The sequence below is a fragment of the Rousettus aegyptiacus genome, unplaced genomic scaffold, assembly GCF_014176215.1.
Source record: "Rousettus aegyptiacus isolate mRouAeg1 unplaced genomic scaffold, mRouAeg1.p scaffold_m13_p_5, whole genome shotgun sequence".
In the NCBI taxonomy this organism is placed as follows: Eukaryota; Metazoa; Chordata; class Mammalia; order Chiroptera; family Pteropodidae; genus Rousettus; species Rousettus aegyptiacus.
Window position 1 is genome coordinate 6,305,153 of NW_023416308.1, and position 27,414 is coordinate 6,332,566.

At 45.8% G+C, this 27,414-nt stretch overlaps 1 protein-coding gene and 2 pseudogenes across 1 annotated transcript in view; 1 reads left to right on the forward strand and 2 right to left on the reverse strand.

Annotated features, from left to right (window-relative positions):
• Positions 1-200: 200 nt before the first annotated feature.
• The window catches only part of RPH3A (rabphilin 3A), a 209,433-nt gene continuing 182,219 nt past the window's right edge, over positions 201-27,414 (forward strand). The window contains exon 1 of the mRNA XM_016149761.2: positions 201-365. The gene's annotated coding sequence lies outside the window, so the exon portion shown is untranslated. The remainder of the gene's footprint in view (positions 366-27,414) is intronic.
• Positions 3,357-3,476, reverse strand: LOC118603746 (annotated as a pseudogene).
• Positions 21,748-21,865, reverse strand: LOC118603375 (annotated as a pseudogene).

Below are 27,414 nucleotides of genomic sequence, written 5' to 3' on the forward strand. Positions count from 1 at the left end.
GCAACGACTCTCTTTCATTTGACGCACACAGGGGTTAAGAAACTGGCTGAAAGTCCACTTTAGGTACTTTGTAAGTCACCGGTCAAAAACCCTGCACTCTGTGGCGGCGGTGGTGGGGGAGGGAGAGGGGGCGGTGGTCTCCTTAACTCTTGAGAGTGGCTCATTAGCCCTTGATGAGTTTCCCCTGGTCCGCTGCTTCCACATTTAAGGGCAGAGCGCGCACACGTGTGTGTGTGCGCGCGGGGGGAGTTGGTGATCGAGGGTCACGCGCAGGTGGCTTTGCCGCGGTGGTGGCGGCGGTCGCAGAGGCTACACAGCTGGAGACGGCAGAGGAGGGACAGCCGGTCCACCGTCGCAGCGGACAGGTAAGGTGGGCAGGGCGGGGGCCGCCGCAGGACCTGCCTCCCGGAGCGGCAGCCTGCGCTGGGGAGAGCGCCGTGGGGGTTACCTGGGGCGGCGAGGGTGCGCGGGCGCCGTCTCTGGGAACCGGGCTGCTGGGGCTGGAGGATGCGCTAGAGCTGGGGGTGGGGCGACGACGGAATTGGACGGCGGTGGGGAGAAGGCGCAGGACACGCGGGGTCCCGCCGGGTTTCGGGGGCGGGTCCGCGCGCCGAAAACAGGTGGTCGCTGGGCGCGGGCGGTCGCCGCAGTGGCCCTCTCCCCAGGCCGGCAGGGGTTTCACAACTCTCGGGGGAGCCACAGGCTGTTGGCTGTGCGCCTTCTTCAGCGGCCCCAGAGGTTGCCAAAAGCCAGCTGCCCTCCCACCTCCCGTTAGGCCTGGTCAAGGACGAGGAAGGGGGACTCGGAAAGTGTAATCTGGACTCTTAAGAGACAGTGGGCATCTGCTCTTGTGCGTCATCCTCGCTCCCCACCCTGGGGCATTTCCTCTTCCAGGAATCTGGTTTCCACAGCTAGTCAGAGGGGGGCTTCCTGGCCCCACCAACCAACCCTTATTTTTTTCATCTCCTCAACCAGGGGCTGCAAACTCAGGTGCAGACGAGGACCAGCAGATAGATGGTGATCCCAGCCCTTACCCGGGCCCAGCTGTGTGCCAGGCACTGTCTCACGTGCTTTGCACGTGTTCTTTATTTAATCCTACCACTCCCACTCCCGAGGTTGCCCCTGGTAATCACTCCCGCTTCACAGACAGGGAGACTGAGGCACACACAAGGCGAAAGTCACTCGCTCCAAATTACATGGATACAAGTGCTGAGTCAGGATGGGAACCTAGGTAGGGCGGCTCCAGAGTCCACAGCCCTTGAGCTTGTGCTGTGCTGAGCAATTGGACTCGGGACCAACTGGAGGCCCGCGGGGGAGACTCACCATTGCCAGGCAGGATTCTGGGTCCCAACTGTCCAATCTCTTGGGAAGCTAGAAATTGAAAAATTTATGCAAAATTTCCTTTAGATTTTGGCAATTAACTTAAAAACACCCTTTATAATGAAGAGTTTCAAATATACACAAAAATAGGAAAACTAGTATTAATAAAAACTAAAATATTTTAATACTACTGTATTATGAGTCAAATAAAACAAGTTCAAAGGGCACCTCTGCCCTAGACACCTCTGGCCGTTCACTGCTCTGAACCCTGTCTCCTCAAAGTGTGGCTCTGGTAGAGCAGTATTAACATCACTAGGGAGCTGAAAAATGCTGACGCTCAGGCCCCACCCCAGACTTACTGAATTAGCCTCTAATTTTCACGAGATCCCAGCTGATCCATATGCATATCGAAGGGACTGTTCTAGGCCTTTTTGCCTGGACAGCTTCCTTCCTGATAGGTCTTCCTGCCTCCAGGTTCGTACTCTTCTCTTGACTGAATGTAGTGGGAGGTCTTAACACCCTAAAGCTCGGATCTAGCCCCAGACCTTTTGGTGAAGAGAAGGATTTTCTTGAGGAAGGCTTGGGTACACTACACCGTAAAACTGACAGCGCTCACACTGCCCAGACCCTCTTCAGGGCCCCGAGCTGGTCCCTCTCACAGGATTGTTTTGAAGAGATAATGAGGTAATATAAGGGAGAGCACTTGTATATATATTTTTATTAATCAGGACTCTTTCAATTAAAAGAGACAACTTAAACTGGCTTAGGCAAAACAAAAACACAAACAAACAGGGACTTTACAGCTTGATCAGAAAAGACTAATGGGGGAGGATTTCAGGTATAGCTTGATCCAGGGCCTTAAACAATTTAATTGGAACTTGATCTCTCTGAGGAGGTGGTAGGGGCAGCGGGGGCTGGCACAACTGGATCAAACAGCTTGTGATTGGGAGCATGGTGGTGTTTAGCAAAAAAAGTGGGAATAAACGCTCGGCAGGAAAAATTAGAGGTCCCTTACATAATTGGAAACCATATTGTTATCATTGTTCACGGTTTTGTTTTCTCTACTAGACTTCGAATTCCTTGAGAGCTGTGGCTCTGTCTTCCTCATCTTTGCATCCACACACGTCAGACACACTGCATTTCACATCATGATGCTCAGGAAGTACCGAGTCAAATGTAATCGACTCAAGTAGAGATTCAGTCTCTTAGATACCAGCCTCGGGCAAGAAATCTCTCCCTCCCTCTGAGATACAGTGGAAGTCACTGTTCTGAAGCGTGGAATATAAAAAACATCACAGGCTCCGATGTTAGATGCCTTTGTTTCTCTCACCAGCCACCCCTCAGATTCAAAGTCATTTTGTCCCTTTGCAGATGCTGAGCAGCTAGGAAAATGGGCCCAGCATGAGACAGTTTCAAATTGCGCAGCATTTTGTTATGCAAAGGAAACAGGGTTTTTCTCAGTGTGAGGCCAGCAGTAGTGGCTATTTGTGATTGTTACCTCAAAGCCAAGGGGGAAAACAAACTTTCAAAAGTACGTGTCAATCAAAGGGAACTGCTGATTTCCCATTTTACTAGGGGCCAAGACTCTTTTGAGAAGCCAAACTTTAATTGCCAGTAGCTAATAATGAGTCTTAAAAAAGCAAAAGTGAAAAATCAACCCCATAGAAAACAAAAATGAAAACAACCCCCAAATCCCAAAACAAAACCAAAAAACTCCAACATCAAACAAACAAAAACCAACCAAACCAAAACAACAAAACTGAGAATTCAGAGAAATCAGGGAAGGTCAACACAAGTGTTTTGGAAGTAGAATGACTGGAACTGGATTTCTGACCTTTTGGTCCAACTGAAGTGGGAAAGCAGTATAGACATGGTTTGAAAGGAACTGAAAAAAGAACCATGTCTCCTATGGATTCCATCATTAGATGATCGGTAGGTTCCTATTATTTATTTGGCGAGGCAACCCTTGGTTGACCTCACAGGTTGCGAGGAGCTTGTCAGTTTACAATCTCTTATTTTTAAAAAATTTTTTTTTACACCTATAGCACCTGGTCTTCTCAGATGTGTCTCCCATCCAAGTACTAACCAGACCCGACCCCACTTAGCTTCCAAGATCAGATGGGATCAGGCTTGTTCAGGGTGGCATGGCTGTAGCAGCAAGTTCCTATAAAACAAAACAAAACATATCAGCCACTCACATTTTAGTCTGAATTAGCCACTTTCTGACAGCTAGGAGTTGCAAACTAAACTGCTTAAAGCATCCAGGCCTGAAATGTCCACAAGTGAAGCAGGCCGAATCAGGAAAATAAAAGAGTGGTGGGTTGGAGAACACATGCCCCCTCTACAAGGAGCAGCTGAACTCAGCTCCGGGCAGCCATTACCAGGAGAAATTATAGGATCAGTATTACTGTATTTCTTTGGGGTGGGGGGGGAGGGATGGGAAATCTAGATTTTTACATGAAATCTTCCCCCCCTAAACCCCCATATTTATCTACTAGTTCTTAACCTTTCTTCGTTACAGCTTCCTTTGATAGTCTGACCAAAGCCATAGAGCCTGGGAAATTCACACATACTTTGTATACAGTTTCACAGAGGGCTTCTTTCAATTCCACTGTGTATCTCAAAGGTCAGAGCTGACTCCTGCCCTGATATTTATACTTTCTAAGAGAGGGTCAGACTGGTCGGCTTTGTCATCATGAAAAATGCAGCTCTCCTATTGGGCAGAGCTTCATTCATGGTCTCCCCGTCATGTTATGATTGGTTGCCTTTAGCTCGGGCACTGATTCTGGATCAATCAGGTGTGGCTATGGCTACAGGGCTGGGTGTACCCAGCAAACAGGCTGAGGCACCATAACTTTCAGAACAAAGTATCCCAGGGGTTACTCTTCTCAGAATGAGCCGGTGGGCACCCAGATCCTTTGAACTTCATGAATTGTTCTCCAAAATGCCTCCCTACTGACGCTTCTGCTTCCCTTGATTCTCTTTCCATTTGGAAAATGCCTTCTCTCCCTCTTTTGTTTTTCTTCTTGTATTAAAAAAAAAAAAATTGGTAAAGCAGTTACTTTTAATTATTATGATTTACACATATCGAAGTAATACAAGCACATAGTTTAAAAGTCAAATTATATTTATAACAAAATATTAGTTTTCTGCTTCTCTCCTAGTCCATCAGAGACAATTACTTGTAACTCCCTTAGCTGTTTTTGATAACATCTCCCCATCTTCATAAGTTTAATCTGGATTCTGACATCATATTTTTAGTTATTTGATTTACTTTCCCGATTAATTAAACACATATACAGAGAATACCTATGATGGGCTGGAGGCCGCCCTGGGGGCTGTGAATAGAGGCATGAGCAAAAAACAGATCAGTCCCTCCTTTACAGAATTCCTCACTAACAGAAGTTTTGTTGGGGAGAGGGAAGGGGGAAAGGAAGAGCATTTAGGTAGAGGGAACAGCATATGCAAAGCCCTGTTGAGGAAGGGAACATGATGGATTTCGGAGTCATTTCCTTGGCCCCTTGGAACTACATGCTTTAAATGAACCTGCATAGTAGAGACTCAGGAGGGAGACGTGGTTAGGAGCTGGATGATGGGTTCACATTTGTCTCCCCGACTCATTAGCTGTGTGCTCTGTGTGGGCAAAACACTTAGCTTCTCCGAGTCTCAGTTTTCTTGCCTAAAGAATGCCATTATTAAAATGAGAGTTTTGTGGTGAGCATGGAATGACATGATTCTTGTCAAGTTTTGCCCAAAGCCTGCCACACAATGAATGGTTAAAAAATGCTTGTTGATATAATCATATCATTTTTTTTTTACTGTGTGTGAGTATCAGCTGATAGAGCAAATCTATGCCAAATCCTGAGGTTGCGAAGGCCAGTCTGTGAAGTTTGGGGGACAAACAAAGCTTTGGTTTGAGCTGATGGCCACGTCTGAGGTCTTCAGATCACGGTGGAGAGAGAGCACATGGGTTTTGAAAGTCGCCCTGGGCTTGGCGTTTCCCCGGCCTGCAGCCATTAGCCCTTATTATATGAAGTGCTTCCGAGCTGTGTGAAATGTCACTCACTTCCTATTAGGACTATCTGGACAGGAGGCAGAAAGTGGCTGCTTTGGGGACCAGCATGGCCGGAATGCCCCAGAGGGCTCTGCGCCCCGGCCAAGGCTCAGAATCCTGGGAGGCTAGCCTCCTTCCAGAGAGCTGTGTTGGTCACTCTCTTTCCACCTGCCTGCTTCTAACCTCGGTTAGAAGACACCCTGAACCCAGGTGACAGGCCGTTGATGGTTTGTTACAATGATGGCGATGACATGATGTGGGCATTACAGTTGAAGGAAGACCGGCATCTGTCCCTCCCCGCCCCCTCTCTGTCAGTTTCTTTGTCTTCCTGTCTTTGCAAACTCTGTCCACCTCTTAATCACCATTTTGGTCTCTTTGCCTCTGTACATCTCTCTTAGTCTGCTCGTTTCTTGATCTTTTGTCTCCATTTCTCTGTTTCTCTCTCCATTTCTCCCTGGACTTGACATTACATCCTCTCTTTATCTCCTTTGTCTCTGTCTCCCCTGAGCCTTCCACCCCTTTCCCCCTTCTCTCAGGCCCTTCCTTCACACTCAGTGACTCCACAAAACCAGTCCCCCTCCAGTGGAGACCATTTTTAACCAAGGACTTAGCTAACATCATTTTCATATTTTGTATACGCGGGTGGCGGGAGGAGTTAGCTGGTTTGCTCGTTAATATAGCTGAGTCAAGATAGCCTTTTTATTAGCAGATTCGTGCAGATTGGTTTGCAAGATGTGCGATGTGACTGAAATATTAAATTTCTACACTGTCAAAGCACTAATGGATTGGGAAAGTAAATTATAGAAGCATAATCTCCCACAGGAACTACACTGACATTTAAAATTAACTTTTCTTAATTTTGCGTCCACTGCATTACACGCTGGCTTTGAGGGGAACGTTGAAATCCAAATTCTTGGTGAACACCCTAATAGACAAGAATGGCGGTAATTAAATTAGAAGGCAAAAATTGCTGTTTGGTTTCTTCCTGCAGGTTTTCTTACCTTGGGGAATATCAGGGAGAGGAAATGTTTCGCAGTCTCAACAAAATGATCAGCCTTTATGGAAATGAGCAGGTCCACAGATAACTCAAATGAAATGTTTGGGGGAAAGACTCCGTGGGTGACTTATGGAAGAGCTGTAAGATTTTCCTTCCTCCGCCCCTCTCTGCTTTTTCCTGTTGGTTTATCTTTCCTCCCCTCTGTATTTTGTCTGGGTCCGTAGCCTGCTGTGCTCAAATCTGAACTGACATCCAAGACTCCTGAGTTCTGTCCCAGCTTTGCTGTTCACCAGCTGTGTGACCTTGGGAAAGTTACTCAGCCTGTCTGGTCTTTAGTTTTCTGTCGAGTGAGAAGTTTTGGACTAGATGAACGCTAACATTTTTTCCAGGTCTAGAATTCTTTGACACACATACCAACAAATGTTTAATTTTAATATGTATTTCCCCCTCGCGACCCCCGTTATGAAGAAGACAAGTTCATTAAATGACTTGAAAATAAAAGAAAGACATCTTACCAAGCCGAAGAGGGACTGTGAACATTTTGGTACATTCCCTTTTGGTCTTTTTTGCATACATAGTGTCCGTTTGTTTATGTCACGCATAACACCATAATATCCTCTTTTCAATTAGCATTTTCTCCTAAGCCTGTCTCTCTGATCTTACTCTCTTCAAGAACATTCTTAATGGATATGTAATAGTTCACCAAGCAGCTGGATTTATAAACCACTGCTTGGTTGGTAGACATGTTGGCTGATGCTAGCTTTTTTTTTTTTATGGTTACTTTTGGGGGGGGTGTGTGAGGGGGTGAGGAAGAAGAGGCTTAGATTTGCTTAAGGCTCCAGGCTGCATTGTTCTAGAACTTGAATAGAGACTGGGATCTGATTTCCCAGCGGGCTCACCCCATGGCAGGCCTACTGGATGAATCTAGACAGTAACTATATTTTGTTCAACCTAAAGAGTGTTTTCAATCATTTTGTTTCTTTCCCACATTAAAGAATCTAAGAGATCTCACATAAAAATGCTTAGAAATTTAAAAACAATGCCAAGTAGCAATCCTTAGGCGATGTGAGGGGAAACTGCCTAATGGCAAGGGTCTCCTCATTCGCCACAATCCCCTGAGACCACCCCTCTCATTAAGTGGTCCCTGTGGGCATTCGAATTCGAGACCTCTGGCCAGTTTTACTGTATCTGAGCTGAACCTCAGAACCAGTTAGGCCTGGGCTGTGACTATGCCAAACTTTTCACTCTCAGAATAGGACCCAGTAAAGATATCTGGACATCGTGCCACGTCAGGCTGTTCTTACAGGTGCCGCGGGAATGCCGTGGCCGAATTCCTGCGCTCTGCGTCGTTTTTGGCGATTTGTGCTTAGAAATGAAATCATTGCTTGGATGTGCCAAGCCGTAGGGAAGGGGAACTCGACAAAACCCCAACCCTGCTTCCGAGCGCTCAGGTCTATGGTGGACCATCACTTACTGCTTTTTATCTGTGGTTTTGTTGTGTGCCTTTGCTGCATTCCGAAATCGTAATTCAGGAGCCTGTCCACAGTCGGACCCTTCCTGGCATGTATTGAAATTATATCTATTTGTGTGTGTCTCTGCTGGCGTAAAGTGCTCAATAAGCACATCTCTGTGGCAGAGATAGTAACGCTCACCAAATAGTCCATGCACTGTTGTATTTCCCGCCCCCCTGCCGTTAAATGGGGGGTATGACTAGTTCCGACCAATGGATCGTTAGTAGAGGGGTGTGTATCACCTCCAGGCCTAAGCATAGATAAGTGGGTGTGAGTTCTTTGTGTGTGTGTTTTTTTCTGCTGTGGGCTGCGAAGGCCTCATTGAAAATATGAAATGAGAGTATCATTTTAACCTGGATTTCTGATTTGCCTGGACTGACAACAGACTCTCTATGAGAGAGAAGTAAACTTTCATTGGATTACGCCACAGGGACTTTGATGTGCTTGTTACTGCAGCATAACATAGCCCAAGCTGACCGATACAGTCTCTAATAGAATTAGTGCGTGGGGCCTACACATCCATGACTACACAGAGCTAGTCATACAACCCACTTAACTGCAGAATCTTTTGACAGCAAGCCAGCGCTCAGTCAGTATTAGAGAGTGGATAAAAAACCAAAATGTGGCTTGTGTTTTCAGACAAAATATATCCCCAACTCTTTTCTCATGGGGTGGCATGTCAGGTTAGAAGGCTACCTCCCTGGGGAAGACAAGGAGAACTAACATTTATCGAGTGCTATCTATTATGCCATTTATTATCCGCATTTAAATATGAGGAAAATGAGCTCCAGGGAGATTAGGCAGTTTGCCCAGAGTCGTAGAGCTGTTGAATACCTGGTTCTGCCAGAATGCCTCCTTTTCATCATTTCAAATGCCTTTAAGTCTTACCTTTAATGCCGCCTCCTCAAGGAGGCCTTCCCCATTCACCAGGCTAGATTACTTCTCACTGTTATGTGTTCTAACTCTCGCTACCTCCCCCCTTTATGTAATTTCCCATTAGATTTTAAGTGTCCTGAGGGTACGTCCTGCGTCTGTCTTGCTCAGTGCTGTATCTCCGGTACCTGGTATACTGTCTGGCACATAGTAGGAGCTCAATGTATTTATTTTTGGACGTATAAAAGGGAGTCAGAAAACCTGGACTTTTGTCCTGGTACTTCCACTAATCGACTGTGTCCCGTTGGGCAAGTAGTTAAACCTCCCAGCGTTGCCATTTGCACAAGGGTTCGCGTGCAAGGGGCGTATCGGGCAGGCGAGTCCATGAAGGCCCAGGAGGGGACGGAGTGAGACAGAAGGGCAGTAAGCAGTAGGCTCGCGCTGAGGGCGACTCGGCTCGGTCTTGCCGAGGCCCCAGGGGAGGCCGTGTAGCAGGTGCTCGTGTGTGCTCCGTTACATGGGTGAGGAGGGACTTATTCTTCACGCACACTAGCCATCATTCGAGGCCTCTCCTGGGGGCGTTATCAACGCTTCCAACCCGTCTACACAGCGGCTTAGCCCGCCTAGGCAGTCAGAGAAAGCCCTGGCAAAAAATCGCGGGTATTTGCCGAAGTTATCAACTCAGTGTGCAAGGGGTGGCGAGAGGGAAACCAGTAGTGTACCCTCTGGCTTCCTGGCTTCCCGTAGAGATTTGTGACAGGAAGAAAATGTGCTTGGTGGAGAAGATGGGATTTTGTTCCCTGGGCACTTCTGCTTCTCAACAGTGACCAATAAACTAGCCCTCTGATTTATATACATTGCTCTCTTGTGAGTTTGGCTGGTGTGAGTCAAGAGATGGCCCCGTTTTGGGAGTACTTGGCAAAATCGAATTTCTTAGACCAGATTTGGAAACTGAAAAGTGAAAAAGTTGCACCAGGCCGGGACCATGAATGAGCGAAGTGGGCAGGGGGAGGGGGATAATGCGCAGGAAGTGCTTGGCTTGGAACCTGGCACATAGTAAGTGCTCAATAAGAGTTATTTCCAGTGCGAGAGGCAGCACCGAACACTTCCGGAGGTAGCTTTAAGGGGGGAAGTGGAACCCGGGTGTAGCTTATTGAAAGGATGCCAAAGAAATGAGGAAACCAGGAAGAGGTTAACAAAGAAGTCTCCTGACCTAACTAACGCTGGCCTCCTGCACAGACCTGGCAACTCGGATGACAGTCATTTTCTTTTCATTGCAGCAATGGCGATTTCTTAGGGGTGAGGTTGATTGGTAATAGGGGTGCATAACCCCTTCCGCTCAGATATTTTAGATGCTGGTAATGAACCTGTGTTGGGGGCGGGGGCGGGGGTGGGGGGGACTGGCAGCCGTTGATTATTTGTCGTCTTGGCATTCTGCTGTAGGCTTCTTCCACATCGCCTGCTGCACTGGCTTTGACACAGGAGCAGGGCCTACGTGGAGGAATCCAAAAGCAAGTCGTAGTGTCTGTGTGTGTACCAAGGCACAGGTGAGTGTTTAGTCACGTGACTGAGCCGAGAGCCGGTTTAGCCATTGGGCACTGCGAGTGGAGTGCTCATGAGCCCTGTGGGAATGTCCACACCCTAAGAAGTGTGGCTTCTGAAATATGAAAAGAAAACCGTAACATCGAAAACATTTAAATTTTCTATTTTATGTGTCCTCACCTTAGTGAAGTGTGATTGACAGGTAAAAATTGTATATATCTATGTATAAGGTGATCTTCTTTTAAATTATTATTTTTTCAAGGTGATCTTTTAAAAGGTGTACATTGTGGTGATTTAAAACATATACAGATATATTGTGAAATGATTGCTACAATCGAGTTAATGACCACATCCGTAACCTCGTATAGTCACCGTTTTTGAATATAAGTATCTTCAATTTTATTTGATTTTGATTATTTCTTGTTTTCGATTATTTGCATCATTAAAGATAACAGAAACTTACCAGTTTTCGTGGTGTACAGAGCAAAGATAAGATCGCTTGGGAGAATTCAGAGAAATCACTCATCCCTCTGACATGAGCACGAGGTGGTCTCCATACCAGGCGGTTTTCCAGCTCAGGCAAAATGTGACATCTGTGACAATTCAGTTTATTCATTTGTTCCATAAATATTTCTTGAGCACCTACTATATGTCTCGGGCACTGGAAATTATAGGAAAAACTGTAAAGTGGTAATGGTAAATAAGACAACTCTTGTTCTTAGCTTTATGGGATGTATATTCTCAGCAATTAGCTGGAAGAGGGAACCATTTGTGTGTGTGTGTGTGTGTGTGTGGTGAGAACACTTAGGATCTGCTCTCTTAGCAGATTTCAAGTATACAATACAGTATTATTAACTATAATCACTGTGCTGTGCATTAGATCCCCAGAACTTATAACTGAAACGTTAATCCTTTAATTAATAACTCCTCATTTTCCCTATCTCCCCCGCCCCTTTACCCCCCAAGTCCCTGGCAACCATCTTTCTACTCTCTGTTCTATGAGTTCAGACTTTATATAATTGAAATTGATACACATTTCATGAAACATTGTACATGTTATAACATATGTCCACTAGTCAATGGCAACTCAACTCATCATTCTAGGTATCTTATATTTTATGTGGCTACATTTTTTTTTTAATTTTCCAATTACAGTTGACATTTGGTATTATATTAGTTTTAGGTGTATAGCAGAGTGGTTAGACATTTATATAATTTACAAAGTGATTCCCACCCCCACCCCCCAAAATTAATCTAGTACCCACCTGGCACTATACATAGTTATTACAATATTATTGATTATCTTCCCCATGCTGTACTTTACATCCCCGTGACTATTTTGTAACTACCAATTTGTACTTCTTAATTCCTTCACTTTTCTCACCCAGTTGCTCCAAACCTCCCCCGCCCCCAATCTGGAACCCGTCAGTTTGTTCTCTGCATTTGTGCGTCTTTCTGTGTTCATTTCGTTCTTTAGATTCTACATGTAAATGAGAGCACGTGGTATTTGTCTTTCTCTGTCTGACTTATTTCACTCAGCACAGTACCCTTTAGGTCTATTCGTGTTGTTGCAGGTGGTAAGATTTTATTTGTTTAAATGGCTGAGTGATATTCCATCATGTATATGGACCGCCTCTTCTTTATCCAGTCATCTATTGATGGGTGCTTAGGTTGCTTCCGTATCTTACCTATTATAAATAATGCTTCAATGAATATAGGGGTGCACATATCTTTTCAAATTAGTGTTTTGGATGTCTTTACCCAGAAGTACAATTATTGGGTCATAAGGTAGTCCTATTTTAAATTTTTTTGTGGAAACTTCATACCGTTCTCCATAGTGGCTGCACCAATTTGCAATCCCATCAACAGTGCATGGGGGTTCTCTTTTCTCTACATCCTCCCCAACACTTCTTGTTTGTTGACTTATTGATGATGGTCATTCTGACAGCTGTGAAGCGATAGCTCATTGTGGTTTTAATTTGCATTTCTCTGATGATTATTGACATTGAGCATTATTTCACATGTCTGTTGGCCATCTGTAGGTCCCCTTTGGAGAAATGTCTATTCAGGTCCTCTGCTCATTTTTAATTAGATTTTTTTTTGGTGTGATGAGTTGTATGAGTTCTCTATAAACTTTTGATATTAACCTTTTATTGGATGTAACATTGGCAAATATATTCTTTCATTCAGTGGGTTATGTTTCGTTTTGCTGATGAATTCCTTTGCTGTGCGGAATTTTAGTTTGATGTAGTCCCATTCATTTATTTATTTTTGTTTGTTTCCCTTGCCTGAGGAGATATATCTGAAAAAAAAAATTACTACGAGCAATGTCAAGTTTATTGCCTATGTTTTCTTCTAGGAGTTTTATGGTTTTGGGTCTTACATTTGTAAGTCTTTAATACATTTTGAGTTTATTCTTGTGTATGGCATAAAAAGATAGTCGAGTTTTATTTTTTCGCTTGTATCTGTCCAGTTTTCTCAACACCGTTTATCGAATATACTGTCTTTACTCCATTGTATGTTCTTGTTTCCTTTGTCTTAGATTAATTGACCATATGGACCTGGGTTCATTTCTGGGCTCTCTGTTCTGTTCCACTGATCAATGTTCCTGTACCAGTACCATGCTGTTTTGATCCCTATAGCTTTGTAGTATAATTTAGTATCAGATAGCATGATGCCTCCAACTTCATTTTTCTTAAGATTGCTATGGCTCTTCGGGGTCTTTTGTGGTTCCATATAAATTTTAGGATTATTTTTAAAAATAATCCTAAAATTTATATTGGCATTTTGATAAGGATTGCATTAAATCTATAGATTGCTTTGGGTAGTATGGACATTTTAATGTTAATTCTTCCTACCCATGAGCACAGTAAATGTTTGCATTTATTTGTATTTTCTTCAGTTTCCTTTTTCAGTGTCGTATAATTTTCTTGGTACAGATCTTTTATCTCCTTGGTTAAATTTGATACTAGGTATCTTATTTTTTTGATGTAATTGTAAATGGGACTGTTTTCTTAATTTCTCTTTCTAATAGTTCATTATTGGTGTATAAAAATGCAAACAACTTTTGAATATTAATTTCGTATGCTGCTATTTCACTGAATTCATTAATTAGTTCTAATAGTTTTTTGTGAAATCTTTAGGTTCTCTATACATAGTATTATGTGTTCTGCAAATAATGAGTTTTACTTCTTCCTTTGCAATTTGGATGACTCTTCTTTCTTTTTCTTGTCTGATTGCTGTGGCTAGGATTCCCATGTGGTTACCTTTTAATATTTTTATATGTGAGGTGAGGGTCTCTATTGTCCAATCATCCAAGGTTTAGATGTGACCCTATCCTGGGCATAGGCTGCTGATTTGAATTTGATTTGTAGGAACCTGATTTATAAATGAATGGGTTCGTTAGAGCTGGGGCCTTTTTAAGTTGCCTACTTGATTTTTTGAATGTTCTTTAGAACTGAAAAGTCGGAATCGCAAAAGTAGATTTCTGCTTGTTGGAATAGCATCATAAACACCACCAAGTGTAAAGCGAAATATTAGTGATGTCCCATTACCCTTTTCCCCTCCTCCTGTTATTAAAAAAAATTTAAACGCAGCTTTTCCCAAACTTCCTAGGGGTTGGAGAGATTTCGGTTAACTGTCAGGCACACTGCCGCTAAAAGGGAAAACTTGTTCCCTCTACTCAAAACACTTCTGACATCAAAAATGCAGGTCCCCCCCCCCAACATCATGCAATTCTCCAACTCTTGGGACACCAATGGGGTGTTCTACAGTTCAGTTCTGATACGACCAGGGGTCAGCGCAGACTCTACTGGTTGAGGGCGCAGTCCCACAAGACTGCCCCCGCCCCCTTCAGATGCCCAGTTCAAGTCCTAAGTTGTCACCCGTACTTCTGACCAACTGGCTGTAAATCGAGGGTTCCTACGACTTCCTCCTTAGATTAAATAATTTGCTATAATGGCTCCCAGAACTCTTTACTTACATATACAAGTTTTTTATAAAGGATGAAGATGAACAGCCAGGTGAAAAGGTACCTACAGTGAGGGACCCAAGCACAGGAACTTCTGTCTCAGCAGAGTTGGGGCGTAACACCCTCCTGGCACATGAGAATACTCAATGACTGGGAAGATCTCCATAGCCTGCCATTCAGGGTTTCCATGGGGATTCCATCACACAGGCACGAGTGATAAAATCATCGCCCATTGGCTATTGACTCTCAATCTTCAACCCTTCTCACTTCCTTGAGGTTGGGGAGGGGTGAGTGGGGGCTGAAAGTTTCATAACCTCTAATCATGCCTTGGTCGTTCCAGTGACCAGCCCCCACTCTGACACTCCTAGGGGTTCCAGCCATCAGGCTGTATTCATTAGCATACAGAATGACACTCATCCCTCCAGCGACTCCCAAGGTTTTAGGGAGCCCTAGTGTCAGGGACTGGGAGCTAAGACCAAATATTATAACAACACAAATGCTCCTAGCGCCTCTATCACTCAAGAATTACAGGGGTTTTAGGAGCTCAGAGACAGGAGTGAGGGTGGGGTGGGGCAGAGACCAAACATCTGTTTCTTATTATTCACAGCCACAAACCACCCCAGTGACTTTAGGCAAGTGGCTTCACCCGCCTGAGCCCCAGCCTCTGGGTTGCCGTGGGGACCGAGTGAGTTACCACACATGAGGATGCATGCAGCACGCTACCTTGTGCCTGGTATGGTGTATGTACCCAAATCACTGTTTCCTGACCTTGACCCCTGAGCCTGGCAAAGAGAGATTGCGTAACGCACGTTCTAAATCAGAGAGGTGCAGTTTTCTCATGTTTGCGGATTTAGGGCGTTCCTGGGGGTACAGTTAGAATCAGATTGGGGGAAAGGTTGATATCTCTGTCGTCTGTTTTCCTCTTAATTTAAATGCAGGCTATACTGCAAGTCACTCTCCCCAGGTGAGCTGAATAATGAATGCCAGCTCTGATAATCCTGATGGCTGAAAAATGGTTCGTTATACTAACAACTACCATTTATCGAGTGCCAGGCTGTGCCCTGAGTCCTTTTGTAGCTTGGGGTCTAGAGTTCAGCATTCTCAGGGAATCTGAGTTCGAGTCCTGTTCTCACCTCCTCGGAGCAGCCTCTCTTCAGGAAAGTCAGTTCCCGTCTCTCTGAGCCTCAGTTTCCTCATTGTAACATGGGACAATATTAGCTGCTCCTGCTACAAGGTTGTGTTAAAGATTAAATGCACAATTAATGCAAATTTCTTAGCCTGAAGCCGGGCGGGCTGTAAGCATTTGATAAATGTTAACTTTTATTATCATCACGTTCCTTAATCCTTAGGGGAGCCCTTTGAGGCAGATATGAAAAATGTTTGGCTCATTTTATATGGCAAAGCTCTAAAAATTAGGTGCCTTTGATATGTAGCTTCATTTCCTTGAATAATCTTTTTCACAGTGTGTTTGGGAATCAGTATGTAAATTAATCCCTTATCAATAGGAAAATGGAGATTTTAGATCTATACCTATATATAAAATGGAGATTTTATATATATCTATATCTATATGTAGATATAGATATATAATGTATATGTAATATATATGTGCCATGCCACAGAAAATGAGTGCGTTAAGGCTCTCTGAATCAACATGGATGAATCCTCAAAAAAAAGTCTTTTTAAAAATCGTTTATATGCAGCAAGTCACTTGATTCTCACAAAACCCATTAGTAAAGTGGAAGCAAGTGATATTATCTTCTGGATGAGCCAGGTGTTGAACCACCACTTACCTGAGCATCTTTCTTTCCTTAGTACCTGCTTGGCGCCGACTCCTTCTCGCTCACAGGCACCTCTGTCCTCCGACTGGTCTTGCGGTGGGCAGAGCCCGCGGTCTTGGAGTTGTAGGGAAGAAAAAACTTCCTCTACCCACTTAGGTCAGTGAGGGCTGTGAATTAAACTGGAAGAAGACAGATTAACAGGAGAGAAGGCATCCCAATTGTATTCATGTTAATTTTTTTATGAATATCTCACTTCACAAAAAAGAAGTGAAAACTCAAGATATTAGACTTGGGGGGTTATATACCATTTTAACAAAATGTGATAAATTATGGGGAGCTGACTAGACAGAGGAGAAGGGGTTTGGGGCTCCCGGGGGTGGTAGATGGTGGCAGGTGACTAGGCAAGGTCTGGTATGCAGATTCAAGTAATCTCTGATAATAGGAGTTGTTCTTTTCATGGCGTGGGAAAGGGGAACGTTTTCACAAATGGAAACTTACGTCACCTTTACAAAGAGAAATTTATGCCCTGCATTTTTAGACCAAAAAAAGGGGAGGGCAGAGAGCTCTCCCTGTGTTGGCCGTTTCTCAGGCGCCTTCAGCTCAGAATAGTCCTGCCGAAGTGGCACAGATGGGGGTGGCATGTTCCGATCCCCTTCAGAGTTAATGTCCTGATTTGCATATACTCTTGAAAAAAAGAGCATAGGTCTGTCTTAGAATTGTGTTCAAACTCTAGCGGTACCATTTACCAGCTGTGGGTCTTTGGGCGAGCAACTTTTATCCTTTGCATCTTGGTTGTCTCATCTCTCGAATGGGGATGAAAATGGTACCCGCTTCATGGGACTGTCGCATGAATTACATAATACATAAAAAGCACTTAGACTGGTGAGTGGCAGACAGTCAACGCTGAAAGACACACACATTTCTAAGTACACCTGCCCTTACAGATGCCACTTGCCTGTACCCCAAGAGCCCGGCTCGCTTCGTGACTTGGAGAAGTCGCTGGGCCTCTTGGCTACGTTCCCTTGTAAGATGAGTGGGTTTGATTGCATAATTTAAAAATAATTAATTGTTTTATAGTGACATTGGTTAACGAAATCCAGTTAGTTTCAGCCATACATTTTAACAGTAAGGCACATATATTTACACTGTATATTCGCCTCCCATAGTTAGATTCCTTTCTGTCACCCCATATTTGATCCCCTTTACTCCATCTATCTGCCCCTCCCCCATCCCTCCTTCCCTCTGGACTAGTCTATTGTCCAATGTTCGTGATTTGAAAGAGAAATAGACCTTTCCAGACAGACAAAAATGATTACATAATTTTTTGAGATTCCTTCCAGCGCTAACAATCCATCACACCCATATAGCACACTCATATAATTTATTTAAATAATCTATTCATTATATCCTGCTTGCCTTTGCTTGCTGTAATACTTTTAGATACTAATTGCACAGAATTAATAGAAACCAGAGAAACTGTTCAGATTTTTTTTAACGCAGGGATTGAGCAATGTGCTTATGTACATAATTACCCTTTTCTTTTTTCTTTGTAGTCTAAGAGGGCATATTAAAAAGCTGGCAGTGATTTCTTTCCCCTCCTGTTGGCCCAAGAAACTGGCTAATGCAGTTTTATGTTAATGTGAAGACATCCGAAATATCATAGCAGCTAAAAGAAAGAGAAGCACTCAGTTACAAAAAGTGCTTTTTAATCACCTATCCAAATTCGAGTGTCTGAAGGGTTTGCAGCAAGTTCTGCCCTGGCCGGCCCCTGCCACCCCCGCCACCCCCCTCCCCGCCTCCCCCCTCCCCCAGCCAGAAATGCTTCTCCCGTTCTCACCACAGTGGAAGAATAAAGGATTCCCTAACTCTGCTTCTTGGTCAAATTCGCAAACACCAGTGAACGATATTGTAATCTTCTTAGCTTCCCTTTCTAATTACTCCTCTCCCACAGATGCCTACAAAAAAGTGATTTTGGCCTGCTCTCTTGACTCTTAAATGCAGTGTTCTTTGCTCAGCACACGCTCAGTTTTATAGCTAACCAGAAAGACAATTTGCTTTGAAGTCACTAGCCTGCTCTACAGCCTTCAGCGCCTCCCTATTGCCTCTGGCACTGAATACAGACTCAGCTTAGTATCTGGTTTTAGCTTCCTGGGAAGCCAAAGCGGTTGACTCACTTCTCCCCAAACATGCCCTGGGGCTTTAAAATTTGCCTCTGTGTTCATTCATTCCATTTCCTCCGTCTTCCTTGCGTTTCCCTCCCTTTCCTATGTTTCTGCCTATCAGGATCATAACTCAAAATCCAGGACCCAGAGACAAAGGATTTCTCTTTCATGAAGACTTTCAATTCCCCCTCTCCTCTGAATCTTCGTTACATTTAATTTCAGGAACTCAGTATCTAGTCAAGAGGTTCAGAGCACAAACTTTGTAATCAGATAGACCTGGGACTGAATCTGGGTTCTGTCACTTACTGTGTGATCTTGGGGAAGTCACTTAACCTCTCTGATCTTTATATTTAATATCTTTTAAATGGGGGGATAATGATATCTACCTCATTGTGTTGTTTTGGGGAATAATTGAACTGATGCATATGAAACAGCGTGTTGCCTGGCTCGTGTTTATTTACAGAAACGGAGTCTGTAATGATTCATTTGTGTTTCTTTGTAGCACATACCATAATCGGTGCCCAGCTTCTAACACCCAACACTCCACTCAGAGTGCAAGCTCCTTGCATACTCATCTCTGTATCACTGTGATGAATTGCATCAATTCTTTGCTTATAGCCAAGCCCTTCCCCTTGTGACTTTGCACTGACTAGTTTTGCTCAACATTTGCCGTCTTCAATCAGAGAGATTTTAGATGAGAAGTTAAAAGTATTATATTCAAAATTGACAATACTAAATAACTGAGAAAGTTAAATTTCAAATGATGCGCTGTGTAAGTTTGTAGCATTTATACTTTCAAAGTTATTAAAGCTTAAAGCTGTACTAAAACTTTTGAGAGAACCTGTATTTCCCACTCTTGGACTTCGGGTTCAGCCAGGTGTCTTGCTTTGGCACAAAGAGTGAGGAGGCTGTGATGATGTCGCTGGTCCGAAGAGGATGAGAGACCTGTGGGACAGAGAGTAACGTTGATCAGCTGACCTGCATGTGCCTGAGAAGCAAATGATTGTTGGCTGAAACTACTCAGATAGAGGGATGGTTTGTCGCCTACCAATAGTTAGTGAGTACACACTGTTAATTAGTGTCCTGCCCATGGTAGGTTCTTAGTAAATGTACTGTGCTTTGGGGAGCACTTTTGTTTGCGAGGTTAATTATTTGTTTCATTAATTAAAGACTTCTGCTTTAATTGAGATGTTAACTCATTAGGTTATTTGGGGAAACTGGCTTCTAAGATGCTAGGACTTAGGAGGTGGCAAATGCAGATCTGATTGTGAAAAGCAAGTATCCACAAAATTCTCAAGGGCCGAGTCTCTCTATATTAAACATGCAGTATGCTTTGAAAAGAGATGTGGAACAAGCATGATTTTTTCTTTTGTATTAAATCTTTGAAATCTGGTGCATATTTCATATAGCACATTTCAATTCGAATGCCAAATTTTCATCAGAAATATTTGATCTGGATTTAGATTTAATAAAAAAGTCAGCTCACACGACTGAGTCCTGAACACACTGAAAAGTTTTCCAATAGCCGGATCAAATCTTGGTTTTAAAATTAAAATTAAATAAAATGAAACATCCATTTCTTCAATCATACTAGTCACATTTCAAGTACTCAGCAGCCGCCCGGCTTGTAGCTACCATATTGGACAGTGCAGGGCTGGCCGTTTGATGTGCACCATCTTCCCCAACCCCTCCAGGCTGTTTCTTACCCAGTGGCACCACCGCACAATTGATCCGTGAGTTAGAAGTCCAGATGTCATCCTCGATCCCACCTCCCCTCACCCCGGCATCCCGGCAGTCGTGAGTCCTGCTGAGTCCACCTCATGCACAGCTTTCTAATCCATTCTCTTCTCCCATCTGCAGTCCTCAGGCAAGGTTTCTACTGCCTCTCACCTGGGTGGCCACACCAGCCGTCTCTTGGGAGTCCCCGTCTCCTGTCCTGCCCCCACGCCTGCCGGGCTCTTCTCCCCCTGCGGGCAGCAGATCTGATTGCCCACTCCTTCTCCCGCGGCGTCTTTCCCATGGCTCTCCTGCCCCCCGGGGTGAATCCCAAGCTCCTCGGTGGGATTCCTGAGGCCCTGCTGACTGCTCCGCCCTCACACTCTCCGTTCCAGTCTAGTTGGAATGTCCCTTCTGTGGCCTCTGGGCCTTTGCACGTGATATTCTGTCTATCTGGAATGTCAGTCCTTCCCCTCTTCTACCTCCTGCCCATCCTCGGAGACGTCTGCTTCCTTTGAGAAGCCTCCCCGAAGTCTGCATTAAGCCACCTCGCGGGACCGCTCACATCTCTGGTACTTCCCCCTCCTTTGCCACCTGCTAGCACTGTTCACAGACCTCTGTGTGACAACGACTGGGTCTGCTTCCTTCACTGCCGCATCCCCAGTCCCTATAACGGTGCCTAGAATAGGTGTGCTGAATCAGTCACAGATCAGGCACCCCAAACCAGCCCGCCATCTTGTGTCCCATTGTTCAGAAGCATCCCAATAATGGGGAGCAAATCCAAGCCCACTTTCTGGAAAATCAACCTCCAATGCAGGTCTGAAACATAGTGGGCCAATGGTCCTGGTGTCCATGGTACCAGAACGGCCAATACACCTCCCAGAGTGTTTCTTGATCCACTGGAGTAATCGTTCTACTTTGTATCGTTGTTCGAAACCCACCAATGGCTTCTCATTGCATTTAGGATAAAACTCAGGGTCTCCTTATTGCCTACAAAGTATCGATGACCTGACCCTGCCCACATCTCCCATCTCATCTTCCCCTACATCCCTCCTCCTTCATCCCTCTCCTCTGGCTCTCTTGGCTCCAGCTGAAATATGCTGACCCCTCTGTTCCTACCTTTGTAACTGCTGTTCCCGCTGGCTGGCCCCTCTGCACCTCCTGGTCTCAGTTCAAATGGCTTTTCCCCTGGGAAACCTTCCCTGACATGTCTAAAGTAGCCCCTTCTCCAGTCCCTCTGCATTCCATTATCTAATTTTATTGTCTTCATAGGCTTAGACTTGTCTGAGATTATTTTATGGTTATACATTCTTGTTTGTCCCTCCTTACTTGAATATAAAATCTTTGAGGACAAAGATTTCGCTATCTCATTCATTGCTGTTTCCCCAGTGACTAAAACAGCGCCTTGAGCCTAGTAGGTGCTCAATAAATATTTGTTCAATGACTGCACAGTTAGAGAATTCAGCTTTGGGGCAAGAAGAAATACTCCCAAGGACCAGTTTTGGCAGATTCCGAGCATTTTTCACTTTTTAGTTGATCAGTCTTATCGATCAGTTGCAATCATGTCTTTTCATTTTTACATGACAGAGCTGGTTCGTGGTCCCATAATTTTATGAGTTGAGACAAATGAATGCAGTCATGTAAGCATTACCACTGTCAGACACAGCCAGCCAAGCATTCTTTTTATTACCCCAGGAAGAGGGTAAGGATTCTGCCCTAGGAAAGTGGTTCCCGCCACTCTTCTGGGATCTTGCCTAGATCCTTACGCATACCATCTGGAGCATCTTGGAGAGAAGTCATTATTCTTTTTTTTTTTTTTTTTTCCGACAGCACCTGGTCTTCCTAGGTGGTCTCCCATCCAAATACTAACCAGGCCCGACCCTGCTTAGCTTCCGAGATCAACGAGATGGGGCGTGTTCAGGGTGGCATGGCCGTAAGACGAAATCATCATTTCTTACTTTAATATTTGGCTGGAGCAAATAGAAGTACTCTTATGTAACTGTCATTATTCTAGCCAGCAAGGGGGCGGGGGGAAGGAAAAATAATTACAGTCTCCTCAATGAAATTAGCAGCCTGCGGTAGGGTAACCGTCCCTCCTCCTCCTCGATTTAAATGGCTGTGCATATGGCTGGTGGCTGGAGCATTTGTCAAATCTAGGTGCGTCCGCCAGAATCCTAACTGTTGCTGCCACATTTTCCCCTGCTCTGCAGGGTGGCATTCTTAGAACTAGAATGAAATCCGGACTAGAAAGACTCCGGTGAAGAAATAAGTGGAAACAAAACAACCGCCTGCCAACCCACGCTCTGCCTTAAATAAGGAGCCGCGTCTATTGAATAATTCAGCCCCGCCTGTCAAAATATTTTTTGGGGGGTGGGCTATTCACTTGGAATCACTCCAGGGGTGTTATAGAGCCTTCCATGCATTTTCAGGGCTGAAATGAGTCCATGTGCTGCTCGTTTTATTTTCCGCATTTCATATGTGGCTTTTAAAAGGGCGTTGGTGGGACTGGGGTTCAGCGTGCTGTGACCCCAGTGCTCAGAATGCACACCCCATTAGTGGGGCTGGGAATCTCGGTGGATGTCCGTCATTGTTTTCCCCTTAGGAGGTCGTTAGCACTTCGTGTTTGTTTTGTAAAACTTTTCATCAGTGGCTGGGGGTTCTCCTGTCTGTCCTCGGGACAGTGAGGAGTGTCTGGGACCTAGGAGAGTTTTTAACCTCTAAGGTCTTCCGGGTGAAGTCCAAGGAAAGCATCCGGGGTATAAATAAAGTTATTCAAGAGGGCTGGCTGGTGACAAAGTTCTACCTTTTCAAAATAATAATAATAATAATAATAATAATAATAATAATAATAATAAAAATTTCTACCAAATGAGCTTTCACCTTGCTGAGTCTGTGTCAAGCCCTTTCTCTCCATAACCTCATTTAACCTGCACAGCAGTCCTGAGAGGTGGGTCTAATTATGTCCACTTTGCAGATGGCGAAACTGTCTCAGGGCACAGTGCATGCCCAAGGTCGCAGAGCTGGCAGAGCTCGTTGTGGGGACCGAAGCCCAGGACCGTCTGACTCCAGAGCCCAAAGCGTTCCTCGTTCTGCTAACTGGACGCTCCAGAGCAGTGCGCGAGGGTGCTAGGCAGGGGGGTCGGCCACCACCGGTTGGTTTAGGGCCCGGCTTTGTGTCCCCGGTGTCCCCCAGGGCGCTGGTTGGAAAGCCAGGCGTTTCCCTCCCTGGGGGTGAGGGTCGGGGATACTCTGGCCGGCCTGCTGGTTCACAGAACAGACCCTGCAGTCAGACTCGGGGGTGTTAGTCTTGGCTCTGCCGCCGCCAGCTGCAGTTGGCTGACCCGGAGTCCGGGTGGCTTCTGAACAGCCAGCGTTTATTCCTCACGGTTCTGGAGGCCGGTGAGTCCAGGGTCAGTGCGCCGGCACACCCGGTGTCTGGTGAGGCCCCGCTTCCTGGTGTACAGACCCCCATCTCCTGGCCGTGTCCTCCCATGGTGGAAGGGGCAGCGACTCCTTGGGGCCTCTTTTATAAGGGCACTAATCCCACTCAGGAGGGCTCCACCCTCATGACCCAATCACCTCCCAAAGGCTCCCCTGTGCAGGACCATCGCACTGGGGATCCGATTTCCACATGTGAATGTGGAGGATGCACCCAATGGTGGAAGCTGAGCCCTGGAAACGGAGGAGGGGGCCCTGGGCCAGGGAACGTGAGCGGCCTCGAGAAAAGGCAGGGAGACAGATCCTCCCCTCAGAACCTCCAGAAGGAACCAGACCCCTTGACACTGCGACATTAGTCCCATGGGACCAGTTTAGGACTTCTGACCTCCGGAACTGGACGAGAATAAATATGCATTGTGTTAAGCCCCTACGTTTATGGTGATTTGTCATAGTAGCAATGGGAAGCTAATACACCAGGTGTTTGACTACAGGCTGAAGAGCGGACCTCTCCAAGCCTCAATTTCATTATCCGTGAAATGGGCAAGATGATACCGATGCCGGCATCATAGCCTGGAAGCGAAGGCAAAAGGTGACGTGTTTAAGGCCTTTCATACTTGGCACACAGTCTGTACTGAGTAGACGCCAGCTATTACTACCACTAGCACTAATATTACTAAAGTTAATATGAAAGTAAGCGTGACCGTTAAAGAACCCTAAAATAAAAACCAGCCCAGGAGCAACTTCTCGTTGGGCTAATTTATATTCTCTCCATTGGGGAGTTGTTATGCTGTTGTCTACTCGGGGGCTTATTCTATATAGGGGGACTCATGAATGAGCTTCAAGGGACCTTTGCATTCCCTGTAATGACGTCCCGGCACCCTGCGTGGGACCTGGCACACGGTAGGTGCTGCCCAAATATCTAAGCCATGATTAAAGACACAAATTTGTGCTTCTGTGCTTTGTGCTGCTGTTGTCGTTGTTTTCCTGGTGGCTTTGAGGAGAGTCCGGCAGACCCTGGCACAGCTGGGGGCCTGCGTCGTGGGGAGGGGCTGGCCTGCTGCCCCCTACCACCTGGCAAACCTTGGCACTTACTCCCCCGGCTCAGTTGCCAGCCTTTCTCAGCCCCGCTTCCCGCTCTGGCCACTGGAGATGTCATCTCCATGGTAACAACTTCAGGAGCACTGGGCCATCTGGGGCCAGAGGGAGCAACGAAGGGAAGGCTGTCCGTGCCAGTCAGCCCCTCTCAGGGACCCACTCAGGCCAGGGTGCTGCGTCTTTAATAGAGATCTTGGCTGCAGAGCAGGGCGGATCCTGGAGCAGCTGGGAGCAGCTGGGGCCTGTCTCCCTGTGGCTCCTTTTCCTACTTCACTCCCTTCTTGTGGCACGTCCTCCAGTCCCCAGCCCTGTGCAGAGATCCCAGTGCCTCCGCAGAAACATACGCTATCTGTGCATCGGGGTTTTTGGAAACATGAGAGAATTCGTGATGCCCTTAGCACGATGCCTGGAAGCCAACGAGTACTCAGTAAGTCTGTATTATCTGTTGTTTGAGATGGGGAAACTAAGGCCCAGGTCCCATCCCCAGGACCCTTCCAGGCATCAACCCTATTCAGGGAGCATCTTCTTCCCTTGGCTTATTCTTCTTTCCTTCCCCCAATCAAAACATATCTGTCTGTTTACTGACTTCAGGGCCCTGCTGAACAGCTGATGGTTTCTCTCTGATAAATGGATCCATTCTGAACGTGCAAGCCCGAGTTGGAGACTTTTTAGGGGTTTGTACATCACAGGAGTGGGAATGCCTTAATTCCAAGACAAGATCTTGGGAGGGCAAAACTTTTCAGGTACCAGGCAGTGGGAAAATTAAAAAAATAGCTGATGTCACTGAAGCTCAGGGAAGGTAAGCGCTTTGCTCAGGTAGCAGTCTCCTTTTCTTTCCTTCTCTTGGTCCCTTGATCATTCACCCAGAGTCACGCATAGGAGAGGTCATCTGTCAGATGCCCTAAAACCAGGGGTCGGATGCTGATCTCAGCTGAAGTTTGGCAGGCTGGCGGAGACCAACGTGGCTTCAGTCTCTCTCAGCTCAGATGGGAACAGAAACATCCCATCTTCCTGGGTGGGTTTGAGAGAGATTTATAATACAGATTTGACTCCAGCCAAGGACCCAGCTCCCCACCATCACCTCTAGCTGAACCATTTCCTAAAAATACAGGGAGACATGCTTCCCCTCACGAGCCCTGAGATCAGAAGCCAGAGTTGAAGAGGTCCCTGCAGCCTGAGCCCTTTCTTCCCCGCTGTTTGAAGTATATCTCTCCTGTCTTTGTCCCCCACTTTCCTTAGGGAGATGGAGGTGTTAGGAAGAGAGTAGAAAATGGGCTAGGAATAACTCTGGAGACTCTGGGGTCAGAGTTAGCAAATGAGCATCCCAGCTGGTCCCCTGCATGTAATTAAGACTTGCAAATCCGTGCTGCTGAGGTGTTGGCGGCAGCGTAATTAATCTCAGGCACCTTGGGGTGGCCCAGCATCCCCAAATGGCCATTCTTGTCATTTAGCCAGTCTCAGTAGGATGAACTTTAGCAAAGGCTGGTGGGATTCAGTGCTCCTCGTGGTCATAGCTGAACTCATTCATTCACTCACTCCCCATTGATTCATTTCCCACCACTGCAGCACTGAAGAGGAACCCTTACATCAGCCTCTGAGACTTCCTGGAGGAGGTGGCATTTGAGTCCCCCCTCCCCCACTTTTTTAGACTGATGAAATCGTTTGTGCTCATTGTGACAAATTCAGACAAGGCAGAAGTATGTCAAAGGAATAAATTAAAGTCGTCTTGTTCCTTGCCCTCAATCCCACCGCCAGAGGTAACAACTGTCAACGGTGTGACATTTACCCTTTCGAGGTCTTTCTATACTTGTATGTGCATGTATCCCGGACGTTAACTGCCCAGTTTCTGCACGGCTTGTAGTTTTCCCCATGCCAACTGCAGAATCTCTCCCATCTCGGAGTTCTTGCAAACGAATCCATGCACATCCATCAAAAGCCCTAGTGAGCCATGTGGAGTTTACTGGAAACTTCTTAGAGGAGGCAGAGAACGAGTTAACACTGCAGGGTGTAGGGCAGCAAGAAGAAACTTTCCTTTCTACCCCGTTAGGTTCCTGGCTGGGGCTCTGTTCATGTAACACACGGAGTGCCCAGAGCTCAGTAACACAAGGGATGTTAAGAGCGCGGGCTGATACACCCTCTCAGGCCAAAGGAAAAGGGGTTTAGTTTTGGGCTTCTGGGTGGGGGAGGCAAGTTCTGGGGAGGTGACCAGGGAAAGTACAGGGAAACAGGGTGGTTTGGTGGGGTCGTCATGCAGATCTCCATCTTCTTCATCCAGAGGAGTTGTTGAGTCCTCCTCTTCCTCAGTTGCCTTTGCAAAATGAAAATGTATGCCCCATTTCTAGAGCTGTCCTTGCATCTGCTGGTTCTCAGTGGCCTTTAGTTCAAAGTAATCCATATGCCAAAAAGGCAAATTTGGGGGTGACATGATCTGATCCCCCTCAAAGGCACACCCCAAACAAATGGGGCCCTTGGCCTTGTCTCCTGTGCTGATTTCTCCACCGCTAAACAGTGAGCATCCCCAAGATTCAGTTCTTCCTCGGAACTCTCCTCCATCTAAATTTGACTGAAAGCACCATCTCGGTGTGTATGACTTCCGAATTTATTGTCTCCAGACTGGCGCTTCCCCTGAACGCTACACGGACACAACCAACAGCCCACTCGGCGTCTCCGCTAGGAAACCTAACGGAAACCTCAGACTTGACTCTTTCAAAATCAAACTCAGTCTCCGAACAAAAGCCCTGCTCCCGCCACAGTCTCCCCAACATCAATGAACGGCAACTCCATCCTTCCGCTTGCACGGGCTCCCACACCTGCAGCCATCCTTGACTCCTCTTGTTCCTCATCTCCCGCACCTGGTCTACCAGACAGCCAGTCTGTTCCACGTTTAAGCCATTTCCAGAATCCGGTCACTTCTTACCACCTCCGTTGCTGTCAGCCAGGGCGACCCACGGCCAG